Raw genomic sequence first — 22218 nt, forward strand, 5'->3', positions numbered from 1 at the left:
TTGGCTTGCCTCCTTGTTTAAAGGAAAACTTGCTGCTTCACAGTTAGACCATCTGACAGTTGTTATCTGCGACCTGAGACACCGAGCTGCCAGTGACGAGTGCCAGAGATACTGATGAGCAAGACCTCCTGGTTTCCCAGGCCCCACCACCATCTGGGTCCACCCCAGGAAAGAGATCAGTAATGACAACAAATGTTCACAGGAGTGGGGGAAATCCCCCACCCCCCTTGCCAATCTCATTGTGAACTCCAGTCCCTGAAAACCATGAAATCCATCCGTCTGGATGTCTCCTCTGATACTCCCGCTTTCCGTTTCAGCTCTTTTTCCTTCCCTTTCCCCCGCTCCTCCTTCCACCTCTGCTTTGCACAGAATCCTGAGTGCCAGCTGCTGGGCGACATCTCTCTGGGAGGCAGACACAATGGCAGACGTAATGCTGAGCACACCCAATGAGCCATGCTTTCCCAGAGATTTCCCCCAGGTCCAGTGGGAATAAAACCCCACGCTGCTCATCAGGCCAGCTGGGCCCTGCACGGGTGGAGCACTTTGGTTTCAGAGCCCTTCACAGGTGTTCCCTTCCTAGCCTGTTCTCAGCTCAAATGCTCCTGCCAGGAGTGGCGTCTCTTCATCCTTGCACCTCCTACAACTCCACTGTACATCTTGTTTTCAGATTCTCTACAGCACTTCAACTACAGTCTCCATCTGCAGTTATATGTCTCCATGTATTTGCTTATTCACTTCCCCTCTGTATATCCAAAGCTCCCTGTGCTTGTTTCCATGTGGTCCCTGCTGCCTGGTATATAACTTGCAATCAAGACATATCTGCCAAACAAGTGGATAAGTAATTAGAGGATATAAGAAATAATTAAAATAACATCACCAGTAACAATCCAAATAATGATACTCATTGCTTTCTTTCTTTTTACATTCAACCAAGCACTGCTTTGTGTATATTATTGCGAATTCTCAAATCAGTTCTGAGAGAGAGAACAATTTTATGTTTTGCCAAAACAAAAAGGGGAAGCTCCCAGGAGTTGGTGCTTTCCCAAGGCCACCCACCAAGTGAAAGATGGACCTGGGTTCCATCCTCAGATGTGTCTGCCTCTACAGCCAACGGGCTTTCTTTGCTCTTATTCTCCCTGTACAATAACATAAGCAACTGTCACATGGGGAAGAAAGAGATAAGCTCCTCGAGAGACAGAGATGAAACATCAGGTTAATTCAAAGGAGAAAGAAGTGGGGTGGGACTGGACAGAGAAGTGTCGGTGATGAGATGGCTGTTTTTCTAGGTTTTATTGGAAGGCCACTGGGACAGCTAAAAGGGGGACAAGAAATTCCAGGACACGGGGCTTAGGGAGTTGGCTCAGTGGGTGTGATGCCCCAAATTTGTGTTCCCAGAACCCACAGAAATCCAGATGCTGTGATCCCAAGCTTACCACAGTTAAATGGGAGGCAAAGGCAGAAGAATCCTAGGAAATACATGGTGTAGAATACAGTGGTGAATGAGAGAACCTGTCTCCAAGATAGTGGAAGTTTAAAGCCCATACTCAAGGTAGCCTCTGACCTCCACACTCATACTCACAGTGCATGTACATGCATACACACACACACACACACACACACACACACACACACACACACACACACACTCACACACACACAGACAGAGAGAGGAGACAGAGAGAGAGAGAGAGAGAGAGAGAGAGAGAGAGAGTTCCCAAGACACATTGTGGGAAAATGCTAGAATGCTATCATGGTAAGTGAGTGAGTCTGTGTGCACATGTGTATCTGTGTAATGTGTGTACATCATAGAATAGGACAGAAAGACAAAGACTATAAAATGAGGTTCAATTCAATTCAAATGAATTAGTGTTTGGATAAACAGTTTCTTCTTTGTTCAATCCTGACTTCAGTTACCAAAGGCAGATGTGAGCATCTGTATGTACTGCACAAGAGCTCCATATGTGCACAATGACCCCCCAAATTTCTGCTCAAAGAAACCTCACTGTTTATCTATGGAAAATGTGTTTTGCCATCAAGTCACATTTAATTTTAGATGTTGTCTAAATGTTCCAAAACTCATCTAACCTCGGGGTCACCATGACCACATCATTACTGGAACTATTTAGTGATTCAGTCTCCTCACTCAATCAAGGAAGCCCCTGAAAGGCTCTGCCCTGATTCTTTTGCATCTTCAGGGCACGTTGGGTATGTTCGCTGACAAAAGCCTGTCTTGCTCTGCTCTACTGTTATCATGCTGCTGGTACCCTCTTTCTGCCTGCAGGCAATGTTATCTCCATAGTTTTCAGGCTTCTGCTTTCAGCCTAGCTCCATCTGGTTGCTCCAAAGTTAAAGTCCTAAGGTTCCAAACTGGCTACATTCCTCTTAGTTCTCACAATCATGGGCTCTAATGGCGTTCTCACAGGATGGCAAAGGTGTCTTCGTTTCTAAGCAACACAACCCATGAAGGAAGGCTGGACCCAGAATGGAGTCTGTGTAGACCAATAACGGTGTTGCAGAACTGAATGGTACTTCTTTTATCTCTTGGGTAAAGAGGTGAATTGTATCACTTATAGATGGTAAATCAATCCATAGAATTGAAAGTGTGTTTAGAGTGTAATTAACAGATTTTATAAACTAAAATTGAATAGCAAGGAAACAATGAATGGGAAGGAAACAATTATAATAGGTCCTGTCAACTGAGTATCTTAACAACTGTATGAATCCTTTGATGTCATGAAGAATATGATTCAGAATGAGGATTTAACAGTTTGGAGCGTACTAATGCCTAAGAACAGAGTGTCTACATGCATGCAGAAAAACATTTAATATAACAAGGCATGGGTGGCATATATTTTAAGAAGAGATTCTTGTGTGTTCTCTTATCTCACAGTAGACCTAGGTAATAAAAAGTAATGTAAAAAAGTAGAGTGTCTAAAGAACACAAATAACAAGGGAAATCTCATTAGTGTATCCAGTCAGCCCTCTTGTTCCTAAGTTCCACATTCATGCGTTCAGCTACTGGTGGATTGAAAACATAAGAAAATGGAGAATTTGAGCTGGTGCTTTCCTACAGCCTTTCACCCCTATAGTATTCATTATACTGGAAGGTTCTCTGCCTGCTACCAAAGGAGAGAGGTAAACACCAACTCAGCCACAAACCCTTCAGTCTGCAAGAATGACCCACCTGCAAGACATGCCGCTGCAATAGTGGCACAAAGCATGTGGGAGTCACCAACCAAGATCTGATTTGAGTTAAGGCCCACTCCATGAGACAGAACCCACACACAGCACTGTTTGTGTGGCCAAGAGCCTGAGACTAGCTAAGTCAGGGACCTACGGGAAAAGCTAAATACCACTGTTCTGCTAAAGGAACATGGTGATAAAATGACTCCTAATGATATTTTGCTATACTCATAGATCTATCTATTCCTTGCTCAGCCATCATCAGAGAAGAAGCAGATGGGAACAAATACAGAGAGACCCATAGCCAGGAAATATGCAGAGAATGAGAGACCTTGGAACACTCATCCATAAAAGAGATGTCTTTATCAAATCCCTCCCCTCACGATTTGGGGAACTCTACAGAAAAGGAGGCAGAAGGAGTATAAGAGCCAGTGGGCATGGAAGACACCACAGAAACAAGACTTTCTAGACACAGTGGGACTGATGCACATACGAACTCACAGAGGCAGTGGCAGCACACACAGGGTCTGCACAGGTCTGTGCCAGTTGGGGTCCTAGAGCTGAAAGAAGTGGGCACCCTTGCCCCCATCTCTAAGCCAGAAACTATTTACAACAGATAGCCACTGGCAAATGAAAACTTAGTTTTCTCCAAGGGAGTCTCACTGGGGGAAACAAACCATTCTTAAGGGCAGTTCCCATGCCCAGAAATATATATTGTATGAAAAAAAAAAACTATTTTCAACAAAAGAAAAATGCAAGAAAAAAGTCTAGAACATTCCAAAAAGAAGACTTTGAATTTGTCAAATGCCAAGCACTATGTTGAAGCCACGTGAAGTTCTGTGTGAGAACACAAAGCTGTAACCTCTGATTGTTCACAATCCCTAATCTCTCTTCAGCAACCCTTTAGGCATTGTTCAGCTCATGTCTTATTCATGTACCATATAGTTAGAGCTAAGAGGGATGCTTCTGCCCCCAAGATGAACAAACAGTCCTAAAAAATACAGTTTGCCTGCCTTTAACATTGCATTAGGTACTGTAAGTAACCTGGTGATGACTTAAATTATGGAGAGGGTGTTAGGAGACTATGTGCAAATATTATGATGCTCCATAAAATGGACTTGAGCTTTCATGGACCTGTGTCCACGAGGATGCTGAAAATGTTCAGCAGATACTAGAACATGGTGACATTGAAGATAGAATATACATACATTTTCCCCCCTGTGGAACACACACAATATAGCCAAATATTAGGACACAGAGAGAAGAGAGTTAATTTCAAACAGAATTTATACTAAAAACACCCCATAGTGTAGACAATTTCTAAACAGTCTTATTAAATAAGAAACACAGAGCCAAATACAGAGGTAATAGCCAAAGAGATCAGAGAACTAGCGAAGAGCCACGACTACCTTATCTTACCACTTCACCACCATCGCTTCCCCAGAGAGATTTTTCCTGTGTAAGCTGTGTTTTCATTGCCTTTCTGTTCTGCTTTCTCATTGGTTCTAAACCCAGCCACATGACTTCCTCATTACTGCCTATTCATACAGACCTCCAGGTCTCTATGGTTGGTACTGAGATTAAAGGCACATGTCACCACACTTGGCTTTGTTCTTGACCACTCAGAGACTCTGCCTGCCATGTGATCGGATTAAGGACATGGGCTACCACGGCCTGACTCCTGTTTATGGCTCACTAATGACCTCTGATTTTGAGGCAAACTTTATTTATTAACATACAAATAAAATCACATTTCAGCACAATTAAAATATCACCACACCATAGTCATTTAATTGAGAAGCTTATAAAAAATGAGAGTACCACTCAGTTGGAAAACATTTTATGAGTCTCATGTAAAGGTGGAAAGAAATAAATCAACTGTAAACACTAGAGTGCCCATGCACAAACGTGTGCACGCGCGCACACACATACACACACAAAGATCAGAACACTTTACAAGGTTATGTCTTTTTGTTAAGCATCTAAACTTTAAGTAAAAATACTTTCCATGACTGGTGCTTTATGTATATTATACCCATAAATAAGACAAATATGTTGTTATGAAGATTTTTTTCTTATAGAAATTAATTATTAAGAATTGGAATATCTCAAATGACTTTAAAAAGAATTAGTGCTTTATTGTTTTCAGGTAAAAATAGTAAGTCAATAATTCATTCCCTAATAAGGACGATGAGGATCTCTTCTAATACCTAAGGATGATTTGTAGTGTATGTGAAAATGGATATTTTAATAGCTATTTTAAAGTGCACACAGCATTTTTCTTTGTTAGTATAGATATTCTCTTACTACAATTTAGTTACAAGAGTATAATTGATCTACTTATGCAACAAAAATGTCAAGCTGGGGGCCTTCTTTTACATTTAAAAATCGATTTTATTAACATAATTAATTATATACAATAATGGCTTTCATCATTTTCATACATGTTGTACATGCATATAATATCAGTCATATTCATACACCCCCTATACTTCTTGTCTTCTCTCTCATTAATCCTCTTCTTCCCAACTATGCCTAATTATAATTACCTCTTTCTCTCTCCCTCTCCCTCCACCCCCAGTGTGTGTGTGTGTGTGTGTGTGTGTGTGTGTGTGTGTGTGTGTGTGTCCCAATGAGTTTCATTAGGGTTGTTTATGGGACCATAGGTGAGAGTCTGTTTATAGGAGCATGGGCACTCTACCATCGCCTACACACTGAAGAAAGTGTCTCTCTCTCCCCATCAACAGTGAACTAGGTCTAAATGCTGAGCTAAACATTTTAATGTGATATCGAGATATAATAAGTTATCATGCCAATTTAATTTGTTTATATTTGTGAGTGATTTGTCTGCATGTGTGAAGCTCCCCCATCAGAGCCAAGAAGGAAGTTACAAGGTAACCTGTCTGGAGGATGTTGTGGGAAGTTTTACTGGAAATCCTTGCTTCTTTACATTTTGGGGTTGTAGGGGTACTTTCTCCTGTATGCTATGTCTAATATCACTCAGAGGGTTGTGTTCCACCCCAGAAGTTAGCATACTGGCCAAGTGCCATATACAAATCTAAGCAAACCTGGAAGGTCCTTCTAGAACAGATGCTACTTGGTACAGGAGGCTCCGCTCCTGAAAACTCATCTTCAGGATGTGCAAGCAGTAGGTCTTGAAGATCCCCCCCTTGGTGAAGCGCCGATGAGGGAAAAAAGAGTTTGGAAACTCCCTTAGCCCCAGAAAGCCCCATCACTCTTTAGCAGCATCAAGTACATGGGTACTTTACATCTGGCTACTTACTCTTCCTTCTGCTTTGGTTTTGCTGAGGCCAGAAACAGCAATTGGTGAGGCAGGAAGGAAGTAGGTAGAGGCATCCGAGTCCCCATTTCATGAAGTTCCAGCATAGATATAGGGAAATAAGTGGCTTATTTGTGGTCTCCTATTGGATACTGTGGATAGTTTTGGGCAGACCTCTTCTGCAGGCCCTTGAGTCCTGTGACTCCCTGCAGTTTATTTAGAACAGTCAAGAAAGGCAAGACAATGATGCTCTATAGAAACAAAGGCAAGATGTTAAGGAATCAGGAAGGAAACCTTGGACAAATCTATAGACTCACTCACATCTCCAAGCTTCTGGGCCAAAATTCTTTGTACACAGAGGGTTTTTCTAACCCTCCACTCTGGCTTTTAGAAGTCAAACACTTTCCTCCTCAAAGATAAAGAGGAAGGAAGCCCTTGCAGTGCGAATCACACAAAGTCAACAGCCTGATGGGCTGTGAACGCACTTTCTACACAGGTTTAGGATGGTAGGAAATATTCACTGGTAAATTCTTTCCCACCTGTGGCACCTGTGGACTGAATTCGTTAATTCTGTTCACAGGCGGCAATCAGCACTTTCCACAGAGTGTCTCGATCTTTAGAGATGTTCCCGGTTTATTCTGGAAGGTGCTTATACACAAGAGTATGTCTCAATATTTTCTGAAAAACTTTATACGGTTCATTAAGGCTCAGTGAAAGAGTCAACAAAGCAGGCACGTATTTCTACTTAGAACTTAATGAGGAGCTTTAAAAGAAGAATGATCCTTGGTTAAACATTTGGTGAAATATCATAAGACATCAACTATTATAAATGTGACAGGTACCATAGCAGCTGGTTGCTTTCTTTAAATACTACCTTTAAAAATAGTGTTTCCAATTTAGAATTTGAACAGCAAACATTCTACACATTTTGCTCACCAAAAAGATTCTTGTCACATACATAATCTAAAACGGCAGCACAATTTCTAAGCTATACATTATTAAGCAGTAATGTCTAAATATTTTGACAGTGCAGGCAAGGCAATCAGTAAATAGATTTGGCTTGCATATACTAATCTAATCACCAAGGGCAGTGTGAAGTGTCAAAATGGGTTCATCTATCCCTAATACCAACCTATTTTCTACCAATCAAAATTCCGAGAAGAGCCCAAAATGCCTGGGATGTGGCCAAGCACTGTTCATTAAATATCTTGAAAAATTTTCTCAAAGTTCTGACTCAAAGTAAGCTAGACCCCCACAACAGGAATGGGTCCCAGTGGCTAATCATGTTCTATATTGGCTTTCCTGACCTCTTATTGAAAAAATGAATGGACGGAGTTTTACATATTGCTCTTTTTTTGTTTTGTTTTGTTTTGTTTTTCGAGACAGGGTTTCTCTGTATAGCTTTGCACCTTTCCTGGATCTCGCTCTGTAGACCAGGCTGTCCTCAAACTCACAAAGATCCGCCTGCCTCTGCCTCCCAAGTTCTGTGATTAAAGGCGTGCGCCACCACCTCCCGGCTATATATTGCTCTTGATGTGTGGACAGCACTATCATTTTGCCCTCTCCACATTTACCTGAGGTGGCAAGGCAGGCAAGGGGTGGTGTAAGGATGTACAATGATGGGTGAATTTGTAGTGTTTCAGTTTATTACTGCTTCTGAGGGGAGAGAAGATCTTCTAAGTGTTGAGATTCATGGGTTCTATTGACTTCTGCCTTGTGTTGTGTTGATACCTACTTCCAAGCCAATGCAGTGACAGTAGCATTTGACTGGCCAATTGTGGCCACTCTTTGTTTTAAAAGTACCTTATCAGTTGGAATGAGCTGTTGTTATTCATAAATAGGCATGGAGAGAAATATATCTTGCTTTGCTGTAGTTGCTAAAACAAACTTCATGTCTAAAAGCAATGCACACTTATTATTTAGCAGTTCCGAAGGTCACTGGCCAAAAGCTGAGTGTCAAAACAGGCCATGTTCCTTTCAGTGTTCCAGGGAAGAACCTATTTTCTGTGTTTGCTAGCTCTTGAAATATCCTTTGTATTCCTAATTTTGGACACTCCCTCATCTTCAAAACTAGCACATTCTAACTCCCCCTGGTCTTCATGTCATTGTCTCTACAGTCAATACCCGTCTCTTACAAAGATATTTGTGATTGCACTTAGGTCCCCTAGACAATCCAGGACAATCTCCCCATCTCAACATCTTAATTGTATTATACTTACAAAGTCCATGTTGCTGTATAAAGTAACACTCACAGGTTTGAGGGCATGTTAGCCAATCCTCTTTTGCACGGCCAGTTAGATTTGTCCTGAGAGCTTGTCTCAAAAAGTAAGTAAAACAAAACAAATCACATTTAATTTTTTTCAAGGCAGGAAATCTCTGTGTAGTTTTGGTGCTTATCCTCAAACTCACAGAGATCTGCCTGCCTCTGCCTCCCAAGTGCTGCGATTAAAGGCGTGCGCCACTGCCACCCGGCTTGTTTTAAATTTTTTAATGGCATTGCCAAATGATCACATTATTGCAAATTTAAGAAGCAAGTCCTAAAATAGCCTTCACAGCGATCTCAAAAAAAAGTTATATATTGTTAAAAGAGTAACAGCTGGCTGCATAGATACATACCAGAACATTAAAGTTTTGTATATATGAGATTTGAGGCAGCAATCATTTCTAGCTATGGGTCTGTTTCCCACAATAAGTATGTTTTAGTAGGTATTGGGATTGTGTTAAGAAACCCAACAAAGCAATTTGTATTGGTCCACAGGAAAAAAATGTGTATTTGTCATGACAATGAATAAATACAACTTGCTGGGCAAGCAATCCACGTGCTCATCCTTTCCCTCTGTCCAGTGCTCCTTGCATGGTGCAGGTCAAAGTACTGAGGGAATGGAACCTGTACTTGTGAGGGAGGGCAGCCTCCTTCCTGCCAGCTGTCTCCTGAGAATCGAGGCCCTTGTGGCACCTGTTCTGTGCACTCTCTGACCCCACGGTGCTCCCCCTAAGCCTGGCTTGTTCACATCTGTAAACTTGTTGGACCTTGAAGCTGAACAAGCTTGGTTTCCCTGGAGCATCCAATTTAGAGCAAACTTGCCACAGTAGTTTGCTAATGCCTTCCTGTTCTTCCAGAATGGCCTCTCTCTGTGAGGCCCCTCGTTGAGAGGGCAGCAATAAGTTGTAACTGCGCAATCGACAATTGTTGGAGCAGTGATCCAGACTGTAGTAAGTAATGACATGCCAGCTTCTCCTTTCCTGTAGGCATAGACCCTGCCCAGAAAGCTAATGCTCCTGTTAGACCAAAATGTTGAACGTAGTCTGCTTTGCATATGAGCAAAGCATCCGAGATTTATTTTTCTCTTCAAAGTGTTGACTAATCCATTCTAAACACTTCAGAAAAAAAAATGATACACAATTTTCTCTCTACCCTGTATTCTACTTCTCCCAAACCTACTAAAAACGGTGCCATTATGTTTCATCCATACATCATCACTATTGCTCATTTTGAGTGCTATTATTTTAAGTTACATTCCTCCTCTTCGTTATTTTATTATATACATATTTAAAATACATACACATATAGGCAAACAACAACAACAGAGTAATTAGATGTGACTATTCATTTGGTAAGCCATTTCAGGTTTCAAAAGTAAGGCTCTATATTCAGATTACATCATGAATACTTACTTATACATTATATATTAACATGCATGCACCCGCGCGTGCGCGCGTGCATGCGCGCGCGTGTGCACACACACACACACACACACACACACACACACAGCCTTGATTTTCAAACAAAAATCAGGACACATGACATGATATTTTTCTCCCTAGAATTTAAGTATGGATTTGGTTAAAAAATAATAATAGAATATTTAGTTCAAACATTGCCCATATTGACAATAAAAATGTTGTAGAAAATGTCCGGTATCCAGCTCCATGTGGATATATATATATATATATATATATATATATATATATATATATATATATAATATATACAATTATCCTGTATGTGTGCATGCACAGACACATATATGTATTGTATTTACAAATGCTCAATCTATTTTGTATACAAGTGACATTATATAAACAATTTCATGGGTATTAAAGTATGTAATATCTCAACACACAGTTTACACTAACCATCAGTTCATTAACTTATCATCCCAAACATAGTTGACAATGAGCAGCCACCAGTTATGGCAGGAGTTGTTTGCTGCTCCTGGCTGCTGGATAAAGCAGTGCTGAAAGGGGCTCTGGGGACTGAAAAGCCCAGGCTTTCAAAGGAGTGTAGACTCTGGAGAGAACGTTCAAGGGTTCTTGCAGCTCTAGTGTGGGCATCACTCGCTGTCCTATTTACTCTGCTGGTTGATTTTCTGAGGATAAAGATTGCTTACTGGGGCCTGTGAGATGGCTCAGCAGGTGAGTGGGCTTCCCATTGAGCCTGATAACCTGAGTTCATCCCAAGGTGCCACACAGTGAAAAGAGAGAACCCATCCCAGTCCTGCAAATTGTCCTCTGAACTCCACATGTGTGCTGTAGCATACACTCATACACAGTTTTTTTCTAAGTTTATTAAACATAATTAAAAATTAAAGTGATATGGAGCTAAAAAATAAGGACTCAGTTTCAACACCCAGATGATTTCTACTAGATTTTTAACTCTTAGTAATTTTTCTGTAGCCACATGAAGTAGGTTGTATAATTTTGTCCTTTAGAAAAGTTTTTCCATGCTCTTATTATATAGCTGAAAAAGGTCAAGAGCATAATATTTTGAATTGTATAAACTCTTATAAGAAAGAGACATCTTTTTTGCTACCTGCTGCATAGTTAGCAAAGTGATTGGACAGTGCAGGCAACATATATTCTCGACAATGTAAAAATATGTATTTGTTTTAGAATGTGCTTTAATTGACTTGTTCACTCCTTAGTAATAGGTAACCTTTTAACAAATTTTATTGTTATGAACACATTTATAAATCATTTGCTCTAAATATTGATTTCCTAACAGTATAAGTGTCCAGTCAAATAATGCTAATATTTCTATAGTCTTTGATGGAACTGTTTTTCAGCTGCGTAGTCAGCTTCAAGAAGGCTAGGTAGAGATTACAAAAGAAACTCTACATTCGGGTCATTGATAATCAGTTAATAAAACAAGCAAACCATGGCTCTGCTGAAACAACTTAACCAAGATAGCTTAGTAATAAGAGTTTATAGGGAATGGTTAAATCAGTGGCTTTCAGTGTTGACAACCTATAGTCAACACTAAGAGAGTTTATTCATGTAGCTAATAAATACACTCTCTTATGTTGGGGGGATAAGTGTTGGCATTCTGGCCTGTCCCTTGGGGACCTGCCCTGTGTCCTGACATAATGCCTCCTTTAAGAGGAAAAACCCTCCCCCTCTTTCTTCTTCTTCCCTTCTCCCTCTCTCTTCTCCATGGGCTGCATGCACCTTTGCTTCTCTCTCTCTCTCTCTCTCTCTCTCTCTCTCTCTCTCTCTCTCTCTCTCTCTCTCTCTCCTCCCTCCCTCCATGCCCTCTCCCCTCTCCCCCAAAATAAACTTTCCATGTGGACATGTGTCTGCATGGTGTGGGTGACTTTCCATCACTGCCCACTGCCTCATCTGCATGGCATGTCTCCCTCACCCACCCCGGGCGCCTTGGACCAATCTGCCAAGGCCTCCCGAGGGCCATGCCATAACAATAAATTCTCTGTGCGCGTTGATTTTAAATGTCTACTTGACACAACCTAGAATCATCTGAGAATAGAGCCCCAGTTGGAGGAATTGCCTAGATCAGGTTGGCCTGTCTGTGGGCACTTGTCTTGATTGTTGATGGGTGTAGGTGTAGACTCAACCCATTGTGGGTGGTGCCCACTGCTTATACACACATGGCCCTGAGCTCTGTCAGCTGGCATCAGCTGGAAAACAGCATTCTCCATAGTTCTTGACCCGATTCTTTGACTGTGAAGTGAGTTCTTTGCTGGGATGTAAAGCTGTAGGTGGAAAAGCAACTAGTCCTGCCTTTAAGTTTCTGCTTCAACTTTCCTCAAAGGACTATGATCTGAAATGGTAAGAAAAGTAATTCTTTTCTCTCTCGAAGTCGATTTTGGTCGGCATGTTTTAGCATAGCAGCAGAAATAAAACTAGAATACGTCGTTCTTCCAACTAGACATAGTGCCCTTTTTAGCTTTTTATTCCCCCTGCCTACATCTCTTAAATGGTAGGATTACAGGCTTGTATCACCGTAGTGGACTCAACAAAGGCATGTCCATACTACCGAATGGAACAAGATGTACGGAATGGATTAGCAATGAGAGGGAGAAAGAACAGTGTGGATGGGTATCTCTATAACAACTCTTTATAGGCATCTTATTCCTCTGGGGATTGACAAGGATTACTATTAAGAGCAACAACTGCTAAATGACCATGTACTATTAATAGGAAGCTGGTCTTCCCTTACCGTACAACTTCTGGTTATGGAGCATGTGTAATGGATCCCAAGCCATCCTCTCTCCTCCTAAGCTCTTGGAAAAACTGAAAAGACCACAGTTAGGTTTTGAATGATACCACATGAATGGTCTGGGCATGCTGTACAGAATGTAATTAGAGTAGATGTTATGGATTAGAAGAAATTTCCTTATGATCCTTTTTTTTTTTTTTTTTTTTTTTTTTTTTTTTTTTTTTTTTTTTTTTTTTTTGCCAGGAATCTCAACAACAGGGAAATTGGTGTCCTTTTAGGATCTCCAGTGGTTAGTTGCTTTTTCTCTAGCCATTCTGGATAACAGCTGGCTTCTCTGGCTTGGGACTCTAATAGTCAAAAGGGAGAGAGGATAAGAGAAAAAGAGACTTCTCCACCATGATTGGTGTTGGAAGAAACTGACATTCTCCACATTCCTGCCTATAACTTAACACTTAACACAAGGAAGAAAGTTCCACCTCTACACCGTAGTTACCCAGGGAGATGGCGGAGTGATCTCACTTGTCTAGGGGCATGTGGGTGACTTGAATACTACCCTTTCTTCACGTTAATAACTCTAGAGCCAAATTAGCACGGTGTGTGCTAGTTGGAAACTCTTATCCAAGACTGTGCCATCTCTCTTAGCACTGGCTGTTCCTCCCTTACGGGAAACGGTTACCCAGTTTCAAATCCATATTTGGTGAGTTCTCCACGACCCAGACAGAAGTGCCAAAAGAGGCAATGGGGGTCTGCTGTTGTAACTTTTAATAAAGTATTTCATTCTTTACTTCAGAGGAAATTTGCCCAGTGTTTATATTTTAAGACTTAAGTATATCTACACACACATCATTTGACTTGAATTAGTATAAGCTATTTTCTGAATTTAGATGGGATAAATTATTTAGCTGAATGAAGATGAATTCAATATTCAGCAAACATTTATTGACTTCTAACTCTCAACCAGGAATTTTGTTAAATGCTCTGAGGTATATATTGATAAAAGAGGCAAGTCCTGCTTCAGCTAATTCACACTGTCTTGAGGAAGACAGATGAAAAAACCAAGAATGTTACACTGTAATTCATATTTAGTCATACATATGTGCAGGGGGCTTTGGAGCCACCCCAAGGGCTCCAGAAACAGAATCTTAGGCTTAACATTAAAATGCCAAAGACTTTTGTGAGGACTCTTGCAGGTCTTATTCCAATTGAGCCTTTCAGATTCTCTCTCTTGTTTTTCATGCCTTGATAATCTTTTTTTTTTCCTTAAGTATTTCTTTTGTGCTTGAAATCCTCCCCATTCATCCTGTTTGTAGTTGGACCTTCTGCCCGAGCCCATCCCCCAAGCATTCCCTGCTTTATCATTCACACAAAACTAAGACTGTATCTATGACATGTGCGTGTTAGCAATTAGGCGGTTTCTAAACAATACAAATTTAATACTCACAGGATCAGAGCTGGAAGTTCAAGATCACAGTGTCAGCATGGCTGAGTCCTGATGAAGGCCCTCTTAGGGGTTGCTCATTTTGGTCTTCTCGTCTCATGCTGTGGAAAGAAAAGTGAAGAGAGTCCTTCCATGTCTCTTTTATGAGGACATTAATCACTTTCATGCAGGTCCTACCTAATACGGTCACATAGTGGGTTAGGGTTTTTAGCATGTTTATGGGGAATACACAAACATTACTCTGTAAGAAGCGATTAATCAACCTTGGCTAGGAATTGAATAAAATTAGGCTGCTTGATGAGGAAGAATTTCTTCCAAAATGTAGAATTTGATCATGGATTCAAGAGAAAGATAAAAAAGAAAAAAAAAATCCCTCTGTGGGGCAGGGCTGATGGTGATGGGAGCTACACAGAGGGCATATTACTGATGTGTAAAGCTGTGGCACTAGGAGAGACACTGGCTATAGAGTGAAATAGACTTTGGGGATTCACAAGAAAGGTCTCTTGGGAAGCTATGCACCAACAGTACTATTTGCTATCCAGTCATTTTGAAATGGCTATTTTGGAATTATCTTCAGAGGCTGACTCCTTTGTATTTGGCACTTCTTGTCATGGATGTTGCAAAAGTCGATGATAGTTTGAGGCTGAGTCGAGCCAATAAAGATCATGCTAGGCACTGTGTGGGATTCAACTAGAGTATGCTATTTAAATGAATGGACTAGATTTTTCAGTATGTTTCAGGCACTAAGATGAAGGCATCTCCAAATTAGGAGTTTTAAGGGATTTAAAAGCATTTCAATTCTATGTATAAAAGAGACGACTGATAATTTGACATTATAGTTTCTTGAAATTTATTTTCATAGTGGACCTTGATTCTTTCTTTCTTTCTTTCTTCCTTTCTTTCTTTCTTCCTTCCTTTCTTCCTTCCTTCCTTCCTTCCTTCCTTCCTTCCTTCCTTCCTTCCTTCCTTCCTTCCTTCCTTCCTTCCTTCCTTTCTTTCTTTCTTTCTTTCTTTCTTTCTTTCTTTCTTTCTTCCTTTTCTCTCTTTCTTTCCTTCCTTTTGTGGTTTTTCGAGACAGGGTTTCTCTATATAACAGCTCTGGCTGCCCTGGAACTTGGTTCCAGGCTGGCCTTGAACTCACAGTGATCCACCTGTCTCTGCCTCCCCACGTGCTGAGATTAAAGGTGTGTGTCACCACTGCCCTGCTAGACCTTGGTTTCTCAAGGACAAAATTCCCTGTGTTTTATTTCACTCTCCAACACTTTTATGGAAGTTTGCCTGGGCCTGCTTTGAAAGCTGTTGTTCATTTGGATGGATAATTATTTTAAGAAGCCACTGGTGCTATTTCTTCATAAGTCCCTCTTAACAAATGTGGCTTTTGACTCCTTCCCACTTTTTTTTTTCTTAATTCCTCCTCCTATCCCTTCACACATAGAAATGCTTTTGGGGCTTCTGTTTGTGTCAGAATTTCCACCTTTGGATTTGGGTGAGCTCTGAACGTGAGAAAAGTTTTCTCTGACTTAAGAGCAACACAGTGCAAGGAGGATAACCACAGATCTTCGACACCAGTATTTGGTGAGCCCCAGTTGGAGTTTTGCTAGACACTAATTATTATATGAGCTTTATTGGTATGGTCAAAGGAGGCATTTAATCTTGACTTTAACCTTAATCAAAGTGAGCAAGGGTAGTAAGTGGCTCTGTCATGAGAACAGGAAATTTGGGGACATGCGGTGGCCGCCTCTCCTTTGCCAGTGTGATCTACCACACCCGACCATTCTCAAGTAGACCTTGGCTTGAGTTCTCAATATGCAGGTGATTAGTTATATCCACAGACCTCTAAGCTTTGCCTTGGCTTCATGCTGTTTCAAAGTTCTTTGTCACTTTCATTTTATTTTAATTTTGAGTGGGAGAAAGATTCAAATTCCAAAAGGTTTTCTAATTTACACATGAATGGGAAGAACAACATTAGATTTCACATTTAGAATCCATAAAGTAGGGTTTTCATGATAGAAACATGAAGGTCCTAATAGGACAAAATATGAACATATTCATTATTTAAAAAGGCAGGCATCATCACTGTGAGATTTGGATGTCATCCGCCTCCATGCCTGAAACTCAGTGTGGACTGTGAGAGCTAAGTGATATCAATTGGGATATCATTTCATTAGCTGCTGACAAACATGTCTTAAGCACAAGAGATCACTTGGTAAGAATGGGCCTTGTTAAAAGTGACAAGGTCAAGTTTTAGGAATGGCAGTTCAGTTGACACCTCAGCACTCACCACCATCCATCGCTCTTACAGTCTGAAAGGCATAAGGGAACCGCCTACTTCGACTGCCTTAAAGTTCACTCCTAAGGCACTAGCGAAGCACTAGAGTAGGACGCATTCATTTCTCCAACTTCACAATTAATCGAAAGTTTGTCATTGCTGCTTTACCTGGTATAGGTCTGTCCAGGTTACATTAAATTTAAAAATAAAGTGTTTGTACTTGAGTTAACAAGTATCGAAACAACTGTTAACTACCCACGGAAATGTCTGCTCGATTGCTCTGGGCGCTTGCTCTTTGTAATGGGCTCACGTCAGGTTTCACAATGTTGGGGGAAAATGTGTTGAAGGAGGAAATGAAGGAGATAGGAGAGTAAGGTAGACACTGCCACAGGCACAGCGACAAGAGGCAAAGTATTCTACAGTAGACTTTTTGGCCCACTGTAGCTCCCGTAGCACTGCAAGTCGTTTAGGTTGGTGGCTTCAGCTCTTTGTCTGTGACTGCTGTCTGATCTATAATTTTAAAAGCAGTGTACAAACTGGTACTTAAGCAGGAAAATTGAGACTGCGGTATTTGCAAGGAAATGCAGCTGAACAGGAAAACATGAGTAGCTGGTGCTTTGTAGGTCATTATTACCCTTGCTTAATAAAGTAATAGATACTTCAAAATCGCTTTGAAGTCCTTGCCAGCTCCTTCACAGTACTCTGAAATCCGATCCTCCTGCCTTTTAACACTGTGTGAAAGTGCAAACGGTAATGCTTGTGAATTCATTCATCCGCTTCCAAACTGTAGTGTGGGCAGGGAATGAGAACATGAAGAACGAGAAAGAACGGGCAGTGTGGCCTCCACAACATTCAATGGTGGGACCTCAGATCTGGCTGGTTTTCAGTTAAGCAGACTTGAGCTTCCAGAGATAAACAGTGGTTTCCCCAAAGGTTATAAAAAGAATTAAAGGAAGACAGTTTGATTTTCTTAACATTAAAAAAAAAAGGTTTTTTTTTGACAAGCATAGGGCCAAGTCAGGTGGAAGGCAGTTCAATGTGCGTTGAGTTAAGCACTTGCCAGGATATTAATTTAATAGATGTATTTAAGAAGGTAGAAATTGGCATTTAAACAATGATGGGGGGCATGGAGAGGTCAGGATTGAGTGTGCTTGGACTGAGGGGCTTAGCCATCAAAGGACATAGTTTTGTTATCTGCTTCCTCTTCCTGAGCAGGTGATCCATGGGGCTGAAGCTCTTGGAAATGTCAGGAGACATTTTTACAAATGCCATAAGTGCCATACAGGAAACTAGGGAAGCTTTATCCCCAGCCCTGTGACATGACCTTGGCTGTATATACATAATCCCTGTTGTATTTAGGGAGACTGTGATAACTAGAGCATAGGTCTTGCCCAATGTGCCTGCTAATATGTAGGTTAGAACAAAGGTTGACTCCCTCCTTGCCTGCTGGATTGTGTAAGAGGGAAGTTTGAATCTGTGCCTTTTCATCTTTCGGAGGCAACAAGGCACCTAATCAGAAGAGCAGGGCTCTGATTTTCCTGAGCTCACACTGGGACACTTAAGATTTGTGTGGTGAAATGAAGATGTCTTAGTTAGCACATTGGCTTCAGTGAACACTGGTCAGTGGGCTTTCAAAGTGTAGATGGTTCCATTTATTGCTCATGAAGCAGCAATGCCAATTATAAAAACAAGGCTTGTTTTTGAAAAACAAGGTCCTTGTATAAAACAAGACAAAAATAGAAGAATGAAAAGGAAAGGAAAGAAAAAAATGAAGGCTGCAAGTGTTTCTGGAGAAAGAAGGATGATTATTGTCTGACCAAATATTTTTTTCTGATGAAAAATGGTACTGTCTTGACAAGATAACCCCCTAATGTTATAGATCATTTCCGGATGCTGGGTTCTTTTACCATTACCAGTGTTGGAGATCTGTTTTCTAAGCTATGTCTTGAGGAGGCAGGGAATAGAAAAGAGACCTCAAGGTGTCCATCCACTCTCTGAGGGTGAAAATAGAAGCCTGTAGATTCACATAAAACTGTCCACCTTGCAAAGCCCTCATGCGCCTGCACTGTAATACTACCCATGCTAAGCTGAGAAGCTGATGAGATGGGTGTCGGGACTCTTTGCATCCTTTTGAGAAGGGTGAAAAGAGGTGCTGAATTGGGGTTGGACAGGTTACAAGTACTGCAAGCAGAGAGGTTTGGAAACAAGTTCCAATTGGTGAGGAGTGAGATAGGATTGGTCTCAGGGCAACTAAGGGACTGGCAGCATGTCCTGGGGGTTTCACAGGCCAGAAGTTCCAAGCCCATGGAACACTTCTCTTGGCTCCAGTGTTAGGAAAAGAGGAAGCACTTGAGATAACATGCAAAGGTCAACCAAGCAGCATTGCTGGGAATGTGCTGGGCCGTTTGGGAGATTGCATCCCTCACCTTTTCCATATGTTCGCTTCAGTGAATGCTCTCCATGTGTAGTCATCCAGTGTATGGTAACTGCTATCTTTTTGCCATTCCTTCCACTTTCTATAAATATTTAAAGAGCTTCTGATATGTCTTGTGCATTTATTAGTGCTACTAAGTATGAATATTAGTTCCCCATACTGGGCAGTGTCTTCCAAAGATTGCATTCATGTGACTTCTTATTGTAATGCAAGCCTCCCCCTCCCCTGGCATTTTGCCACAGTTTTGTGTGGTGTTACAACACTATTCAAAATCCTTGTAGTATATTTATAACTTCCTCTAGATGTAGAGCTTCATGATAGTGGAATAGAAAACTAAATATAACCTGTGTTGTTTGTGTTTTTCCTCAGAGGCCCTTTGGGCCTTAAAAAGGAGGGAGAAGAATGTGAGCTTTGTGGAAAAGGCTTTAGTGTGAATGAGCAGCTGTATGCACCTCCGAGAGACAGTTTGTTACTAAAAATAGAGGCTGTCTAAGGATAGCAACTCAAAGCATTTAATACGCAGATTCTGCATGGGCAGAAATAAATTCCAGAAGAGTATGCGATTAAGGAATGGGACTGTGGAAATAATCAGAACTGTGGCCTCACAGCTAGGCTTGCATAATCCCACACCAGCTTCAAGCAAAGGTGCTTACTCCCGGCACACCAGCCTTTTCTAGTCTCACTACAAAAATTGGGGCTAGGTGTAACAATGAAGCTAAAAAAGAAAAAGATGCCAACAGTGCACGAAGGGTATTTTTTTTTTTAGCACCCTAAATCAAACTGTTATTCAAATAAAGAGAATTGAGATGGGAGAAGAGTCAGAAGGGAAGGAAATGAAATTGCTCAAAACATCAAGAAGATGTAGACCTTTGGATGTGCGGTGAGAGTTAACTAAGGCAGCAAGGTAGTTCAGAACAACTTTACCCAGACTTAATTTAGAAGGTTTACACTGGGGCTGGGAAGAGAGCTCAATTGCTGGAGTCCTTGATTCATAGGTACAATGACCTGAGTTCGAGCCTTAGAACTCACATTTAAAAATAAAGCAGGACCTGGAGGCTGAGTTCCCACAATGCCCTTGCTGTGGCAGGCAGATCCCTGAGGCTCACAGACCAGCCAGCCTACCTTACTTTACAGGTTCCAGGCTAATGAGAGACCCTGTCTAGAAGAAAGTAAGGTGGACAGCAACTCGAGTGGTACCGAGGTTTTCTTCTGTCCTGCACACACACACACACACACACACACACACACACACACACACACACACATTCATACATGTACACACAAATTGGTACACATAACAAAGAAAGGAAAATAATATCTATTTACATTTTTTTTTTTTTTTGGTTTTTTGAGACAGGGTTTCTCTGTGTAGCTTTGCGCCTTTCCTGGAACTCACTTGGTAGCCCAGGCTGGCCTCTAACTCACAGAGATCCGCCTGGCTCTGCCTCCCGAGTGCTGGGATTAAAGGCGTGTGCCACCACCGCCCGGCCTATTTACATATTTTTAAGAGAACTTACCTACTTTTGTTTGCTGTATATGAGTGTTTGCCTGCATATGTACACTACTTGTGTTCCTAGTGCCCTTGAGGCCAGGAAAGAGCATAGGAATTCCCGGTAACTGGAGTTACAGATCATTGTGAGCTGCCATATCAGTGCTGAGAACTGAACTCAGTGTCCCTTTCAAGAGCAGCCAGTGCTTTCAACTGGTAAGCCATCTCTCCATCTCCCATTTCTATATTTTGTCATTTGCTAAATTAAGATAGCTGGGATATAATGTCCTGTTGCTCTCATTTATCATCTGTTCAATTAAGATCTCCAGGGCGCTCTAGAACATAGGCCCAAGGACACAACCAATCCCCAGGAACCCCCACTCAGCTCTGCCCCAGTTGCCAGCCAGCAGGGAAAACTCCTGAGGGCAGGATTCCCTACTAAAACCCCCCCATTGAACCCTGCAATCTATAAGACCCATGCCCTATCCCAATACCCATCCCCCAGTGACCCCAGTGGCTTCCTAAGACATGAAATCTGCCAGGTCTCATTGGACCAAGAGGTGAATGACTCTTCTCCAATCCAGAGTCCTGCCTCTAGGACCTAGGCCATGGGACACAACCAGTCCCTGGGAATTCCTACTCATCTCTAACCCAGTTGCCAGCCAGTAGGGAAGACTCCTGTGGGCAGGCTCTCATACCAAAACCCCCATCAGACCCAGCAATCTACAAGACCCATGCATGCCCTATCCCAATACCCATCCTCCTGCCACACCAGTGCCTTCCTGAGACACAGAATCTTCCAGCTCTGACTGGACCAAGAGCCCTGATAAGACCAAGAGCAGCTCCCTGAGATACAGAATCCGCCAGCTCCAATTAGACCAAGAGCTAAGATTGGACCCAGAGGGGCCCCCTGAGACACAGACACAGCAAGCACAGATTGGACCAATAGCAGCTCACTCAGACACAGGCACCTCTTGCACCTATTGGAAGAAGACATGGGTAGATGCCAGTTTAAAAATATACACAACAACATAAAGAGCAATATGACAGCGCCAGAACCTAGTCCTTCTACAATGGCAAGACCTGAACACCACAATGTAGAAGAAGCAGAAGAAAGCGACCTTAAAAATAACTTCATGAAGATGCTAGAGTCCTTTAAAGAGGAAATGAAAAATTCCCTTAAAGAAATTGAGCACAAGACAAATAAAAAATTGGGAGAAATCAATAAATCCCTTAAAGGAAGCCAAGAAAACCATGAAAAAGCAATTAAACATGTGAAGAAAACAGTTCAAGACCTGAAAAGTAAAATAGAAACAATGAAGAACGCCAGGCAGTGGTGTTGCATGCCTTTAATCCTAGAACTAGGGAGGCAGAGCCAGGTGGATCTCTGTGAGTTCAAGGCCAGCCTGGTCTACTGAGTGAGATGGGCACCAAAACTACATGGAGAAACCCTGTCTCGAAAAAACAACAACAACAAATAATAAAAAATAAAAATAAATATATTTGTCAGTAAAAGAAAACACAAAAGCCAAAAAAAAAATCATAACACAAAATGTCCAGGAAATCTAGGACACCATGAGAAGATCAAACCTAAGAATAATAGGGATAGAAGGAGAAGAATACCAACTCAAAGGCACAGAAAATTTATTCAACAAAATAATGAAAGAA

The 22218-nt window shown here is 41.5% G+C and overlaps 1 long non-coding RNA gene across 2 annotated transcripts in view; it reads right to left on the bottom strand.

Annotated features, from left to right (window-relative positions):
* LOC143268300 (uncharacterized) overlaps positions 1-22218 on the bottom strand; it is a 60733-nt gene that overhangs the window by 7713 nt on the left and 30802 nt on the right. Inside the window, exons 3-4 of one of the 2 annotated variants that reach the window (XR_013044055.1) lie at positions 14362-14459; positions 12921-12994 (exon numbers count right to left, since the gene is read on the bottom strand). This is a non-coding gene — a long non-coding RNA (uncharacterized LOC143268300). The remainder of the gene's footprint in view (positions 1-12920; positions 12995-14361; positions 14460-22218) is intronic. The other variant, XR_013044054.1, reaches the window with a different exon arrangement.

Source organism: Peromyscus maniculatus, chromosome 13, assembly GCF_049852395.1.
Source record: "Peromyscus maniculatus bairdii isolate BWxNUB_F1_BW_parent chromosome 13, HU_Pman_BW_mat_3.1, whole genome shotgun sequence".
In the NCBI taxonomy this organism is placed as follows: domain Eukaryota; kingdom Metazoa; phylum Chordata; class Mammalia; order Rodentia; family Cricetidae; genus Peromyscus; species Peromyscus maniculatus.